Genomic DNA, 6,497 nt, shown 5'->3' on the forward strand with positions numbered 1-6,497 from the left:
ATATTAAAACTTAAGCTATTCAGACCCGTGAGAAAGTTTTAGATACTCATACCTATAATCGAATACACATTGGATCCGGATAGAAACACAGGTATTTGAATAAAATGAAGAGTTGGATTATAACCATTTTAGTATAGCTGAAGCTTTTAATACGGAATTAGGTCCTATATTTTTTTATTGTAGGGTGTAAAAGAATTTGAAGAAGAAGAAAAATCTCATCTAAAATGTGATCTTCAGTAGCAAGTGCAGTTTGAACTTTGAAATTGAAAACCGGAGACTATGTAACTTATAGTTATCATGTAGAGTAGCCATTTTATTTAATTCCATTTTAACTTTCAGTTGGACGGATCAGCAGTGAGCTCAAGCTGCTAGAGAAGGCTGGGGTTGCCGATTACTCTACTCGGTTCATCTGGTAATTATTCGCTTCATCTTTTCCAGCAAAATCAACTCAAGTGTAGTAGTTACTTGCAAACATAATCCCGTGTTGATTTTGTCGTCAGGTTGTAGTTTTTGTGGTTGCCGATGCCTTGTTCATTGGTGCACAGCAAGTGGGTCGTTATCTTCAGGATATACGGTCTCACTAAAGTTATATTGATCTACTTGAAGGCATTCGATTAAAAGTTAAACCATCTGAAAGATGGCTGTTGAATTTGTAATCAACTATAAGAGACTGGAGATGTTTTGAGGATCCGACATTTGAAAGCCACAGTAGTTAGCAGAGTTTCATGGTGTTGCCTGTTTCTTAGGTGCAAATCCTTGTGATTACATATGTCCTCAATCACATTGCCATTGGATACATATAATGGTATCGATTGAAAGCCATTCCGTTCACTTAAAATCTAGTTTTCGGACGCTAAAAGTAGAGAAATTTAATGCATTATGACAAGGAAAATAACATGCATAGATTTACAAGCACATGTAACTTAGAATACTTACTGTAAGAGACGAGGCTTTCCACTAGAAAGAACATCTATTCGCTACAGCGATTAGAGGAGATTTTTTGTGTATGGTAAGGCCGATGGTTTCGGTCATGTCCAAATCCTTCTCTTTTGCTCCACCAGGCAATGACCAATCAAACTTGTGCACGAGATTTGCTAAGAGAAGCTCATTTATTGCGATTGTAAACAAGATTCCCGGACAAATCCTCCTTCCAGAGCTGAATGGAATCAGCTCGAAATGTTGTCCTTTGAAATCTTTGGAATTGTCCAAGAACCTGTCCGGAGGACCGGAAGAAACTCCTCCGGATTCTCCCATGACGCAGGGTCTCTTCCGATCGCCCAAGCATTGATGATAACTCGAGTTCCTTTGATAATGTCATAGCCCTCGAGCTTGACGTCTTTTGTAGATATTGTTGGAAGCAACAAGGGAATCGGAGGATATAAACGAAGAGTCTCTTTGATCACTGCTTTTAGGTAGTGCATGTTATCAAGATCATCCTCCGATATGCTTGAATTTTCAGCAGAAACATTCCTGACCTCGTTTTGAAGTTTCTTCATTATCTTGGGGTGCCTTAAAATTTCTGTCATTGCCCACTCCAGGACTGCGTATGTCGTATGGGTACCGGCTACAAATATATCCTGGAAAGATATCCAATTCAGCTGAAGTTCTGGAACTGTAATATATATATATATAATTCTCTTTATAGTGAAAACAACAATATACACAGATGCGTTATGCTAACATATATGAAAAATTAACTTGTTAGTTCTTACCAAGATAAGAGCCTTAATGCTGATTTTTTCTAAAGGGAAGCCAACTGTGTTTTCCCTCTGAATCTGATCCAGCAAAGCATCCACAAAGTCTTTTTGATCTTCACCTTGGATCCCTGCATGATCATTTACATGTGTTTCATGCCGATTCATATGTTCTTTGATCACCCCATCTAGAAATTCATCTAACTCCTTCGCCACTTTCTTGGCTTTACCATGGAGTCCATTAACATGGCTTAACCATGCAAGCCATGGAAGATAATCCCCAACGTCCGGAGCACCCAACAACTCCGTAAACTCACTCAAAAGCTTACGAAACTTATTGGTATCTTCACTGTATTTTCTTCCTAAAGAGATTTTGCAGGTAACGTTGTTGGTGGTTGCGGAAAAGAGTTCGCTTAGATTCACCGGGGAACACAAAGAGCTACACTTTTCGATCTTCTCCATTGCTAGAGCCGTTTCTTCTTCTCGCACACCTCGATAAGATTGAACCCTTTTGTTACTCAAAAGATTTAGTATGCATATACTTTTCATTTGCCTCCAATACTCTCCGTAAGGTGCCGACCCCACGTCTTTCTAGTTATAAAGAAGCTTTTGATAGATTCTGCGTTTCGGTCTGTTTATGAATGTCAAGTCATGAGTTTTCTTGATCTCAGAGGCAGCATCAGCGGAGGAGACAACGAGTACGGGGACATTGCCGAAGCGTAGCGACATGAGAGGGCCGAACCGTTGAGCTAAGGACTTGAGTGAGCGATGAGGGTAGCGTCCGATGTTGTGGAGGTTTCCGATGATTGGGAGTTTCGGCGGCGACGGTGGTAATAAGAGCTTTCTTTTGTTAGTGGTAAGAATGAAGACGACCACGAAGATGGCCAACAAGGAGAAGAACAGGGGATATGAAATGAAAAAGATTTCATATTGTCCTAAAAGTTGCAGAAAACTGGAGTCCCTTACCATATTCCACAAATTACAGTATGAAAGATGAAAGAGACGTGTGTGTGCAATTCTAGGATCAGTGCGCATGAATTTATATAGTGATTGCAAATTGGATACGTGTGTGTTGGTCAAGTATTTATGAAATTAATAAATAGATTAAATTTTATTAAAATTATATCTATATCCAATAATATTTTTATTAATATTAAATAATTTAAAATAATAATATATCAAAAATATTTTATTATAAATTTAATAAATAATTAAAATTTATTGAAACTAATTTTATTTGAAGTAATATTATGCATATATATATAAATAAATAATTATACATCAAATATTTCTACTATTTAATTATAAAATTTATTAATTGTATTAAATTATTTATTAAAATAATAAAATTTTAATAAGCAAAAATCTAACAAATATTAGAATAATAAAACATTATTGAAACTCTAAAATGAGAAAAAGAAAAGAAAAAGATATAGATAGAATAGGAAAAGAAAAAGCAACTGGAGTTAATTGAAACAAAATACTCCGGTCTAAAATTTCAAACTCCATTGTGGCCAAAACTTTTGCTAGCTGAAGTTAAAATGTCGGATGACAATGGTGCGTTTACACCAAAACCCATAACAATCATGTCTCATTGGAACCTACTGGGCTCCCAAAGCAAGTCTCTGTGTTTTAAAACCTTGCCCGGTTAAAGACGATATCAATTAAGAGACTAGTCCAAAATATTTAATTTACTTTTTATATTTAAACAAATTTTAGTTTAATGTATATAAAAATTATAATATGATTTTTCAAATAAAATTAATAAATTCTTATGATTTTAAGAACATATTTATGGGTATATTTCAATCAAAAAATTGGAATTACATTGATTGAAGTCTAATTTGTTGGAAATACCACAGCATCTTCAAAACTTCAATTTCCGATGAGCAATGGTTCCTACGGAAACTTCTATTTCCTTCCAACATACACTCTCCCAATTTTTTAAAAACATTTCAATGATAAAGAAAACTAATTTAATAATATTTTTAAAAAGACTTCTACCAATTTTATAAATTATATATATTTTTTATTTTTAAAATTTATACATATGTTTATAAAAGAGTTTATATATATTTAAGAAAATAACACATCTCATGTCTTTTTGTGGTTGAAATCAGATTGTCTATCATTAGTAGCATATGTCGTGTTTTCATTATTTAAAATCATCATTGTTTAAAGGGTTCGGTAGTCATCTAGCTATTTGTAAGTGTTTTTTTTTTTGTTGGTTAATAGGAAAATGACATACCAACTTCTAAAATTAATATAATAACAAATATAGCGCTTAAACATTTACATGTTGCATCAATTTAGTCTCTTTTTTTTAAATAGCCTTCATCATTTATACTTTACCTTCTTTTATCCTTTTTTTTCACATGAAAATATATTTCAATATACAATGTGCAAATTAAAATAAAAATAATTATTTTTCTTTAAATCTCTTTATTGTTAAACTAGATAATCCCTAAATGTGTACTTAATATCTTTCAATGACAATTAACTCATTTTTGTTAGGTTAAGCTAATTTACATTGACTTAAAATTTGATTGAATTAACGAAATGCGTACTTTTTATTTTTAAACAATTGAATTAGATATTTTTTAATTTTAATTAAAATTATATATATATCACTACAAAAAAGCAGGTTTTTAGTGCGTTTGAATAGAAAACGCCACTAAACATCGAATACATCGAGTTTAAAAACGCCGCTAAAAGATTAACCTGAACGACGTCGTTTATTTTGAGCTTCAGTGGCATTAGCGGCGCCTTCACAAGAACGCTGCAATAGATCGAGCATTAGCGGCATTTTTAAGAAAGCACCACTATAGGTTGACTTATAAAAAACACCGCTAAAAGATTAAGCCGAACGACGTCGTTTATTTTGAGCTTCAGTGGTATTAGCGGCGCTTTCTAAAAATGCCGCAATAGATCAAGCATTAGCGGCGTTTTTAAGAGAGCACCACTATAGGTAGCGGAACGACGTCGTTTTACTTTGAGATTCAGTGGCATTAGTGGCGCTTTTTGAAAAACGCCGTTATAGATCTAAACTATTTTAAGGTTTATGGATTATGGGTTTAAGGCTTGGGGTTTAGGGTTGATGGTTTATGATTCATGATTTAGGGATTTAAAGATTGTAGTTAAGGGTTTAGGGTTTAGATTAATTAGTGTTTTTAATTTATATATTAAATAATCTCTTACATAGTTGTAAAAGAGATAATATTAGTTTTAATATATTAAAATTAAATATATTACAATTATAACAAACTATTTATTGAAAAATAAATAAAAAAGTAATAGATTGATATGGATAGGTAACAATCTATTTTGGATAGGACCAAATTATAACAAACTAAATAAGGTCTTATTTTTATTTTGAATTTGATTTTATTTTGACCATATCTGAAACCGACTTTATAAACAATATAAATTAACTACACCATTCACTTAGCTATGGGAAAGTTAATTTCATTTTAGTTACTTAATTATGAAAAGTTACAATTTGATAACTTAAGTTACCAAGCTGTTAAAATCAATGTTATCGCTTTTTCTAAACCCTAACCCACTAAACCTTTAAATTACTAAACCTTTAAACCTTAAATCTCAAACCATAAACCCTTAAAACTCGAAACATTATACCCTAACCCATAAATCCTAACCCATTAACCCTAACTCCTAACCCATAAACCCATAAACTATCCCAAACCCTAAACTATAAACCCTAAAATTTAAACTCTTAAACCATAAACCCTAAAATCTTAAAATAAATTTCATATGGATATTAATGTGTATATAGATATTAATATAAAAGCAAAAACAAAACACAAACAATAAAAGAGGAAAAAAAAGTGAAATTGCAAAATGATGCATTTGGCAAATGGAAGACTATTAATATATGTATCAAAATATCAATCCAACATATATTTGAAGTTTATGTTTAGGTTTATGAAAATTATTTTTTCGGAATTCATAATTATCTCACTTAAATTATGGTTGGCAAAAAGTTGAACAATAGTGGCATTCTTGGTCCAAACGCCGCGAATATGTATTAAAAGATTGAAAAATGTTGTCATTTTAAGCTTTGTTTTTAGTGGCGTTTTGACTAAAATGCCGCAAAAGGATAGCCTTTAGTGGCATTTTCAGAAAAAAAACACCGCAAATATGTTTTAAAAGTGTACAAAACGATGTTTTTTTTAAAAATTAGTGGCGTTTTTAAGAAAATGCCAAAAATATGTTTTAAGCGTGTGGAAAACGCTGTCGTTTTTGTCTGACTATTAGTGGCATTTTTGCTAAAACGCAATAAAAGGATATCCTTTAGTGGCGTTTTATCATAAAACGCAGGAAAAATGTTTTACGACAGTGTAAAACGCTATTGCTTTTATCTGCTTTTAGTGGCGTTTTTTTCAAACGCCGCGAATATCGATTGTCAGTTTACAAAATGTTGCCGTTTTAGCTTCGTTGGTGGCGCTTGTGATAAACGCCACAAGGTTCAATTCAATTAACTTAAACGTTGTCTTTTTTTAGGCCCGAATTTTCCTTGTTTTCCCCCAAATCAGTACACCCGATTTCATCCCCCCATTTTCCCAATTTCTTCTCTGATTTTCCCTAACTGCGTCTTCCCCAACTTAAACCCAATTTTATTCCCCTATTTACGCAATTTCTTTTCTCTCATTTACCCAACTTAAATCCCGACCCTTTTCTCTTCACCAGAAACAACAACGCAAAGAGAGAGAGACAAGCGAGACAAAAAAGAAAGAAAGAAGAGAAAGTAGTAAATTGAACAGCCGTTCTCTTTGCTTTCTCCAA

The 6,497-nt window shown here is 32.8% G+C and overlaps 1 pseudogene; it reads right to left on the reverse strand.

Moving 5' to 3' along the window:
- Positions 1–794: 794 nt before the first annotated feature.
- On the reverse strand, positions 795–2,702 carry LOC108478098 (cytochrome P450 736A117-like; annotated as a pseudogene).
- Between the last annotated feature and the right edge of the window lie 3,795 nt (positions 2,703–6,497).

Source organism: Gossypium arboreum, chromosome 12 (assembly GCF_025698485.1).
Source record: "Gossypium arboreum isolate Shixiya-1 chromosome 12, ASM2569848v2, whole genome shotgun sequence".
Classification (NCBI taxonomy): domain Eukaryota; kingdom Viridiplantae; phylum Streptophyta; class Magnoliopsida; order Malvales; family Malvaceae; genus Gossypium; species Gossypium arboreum.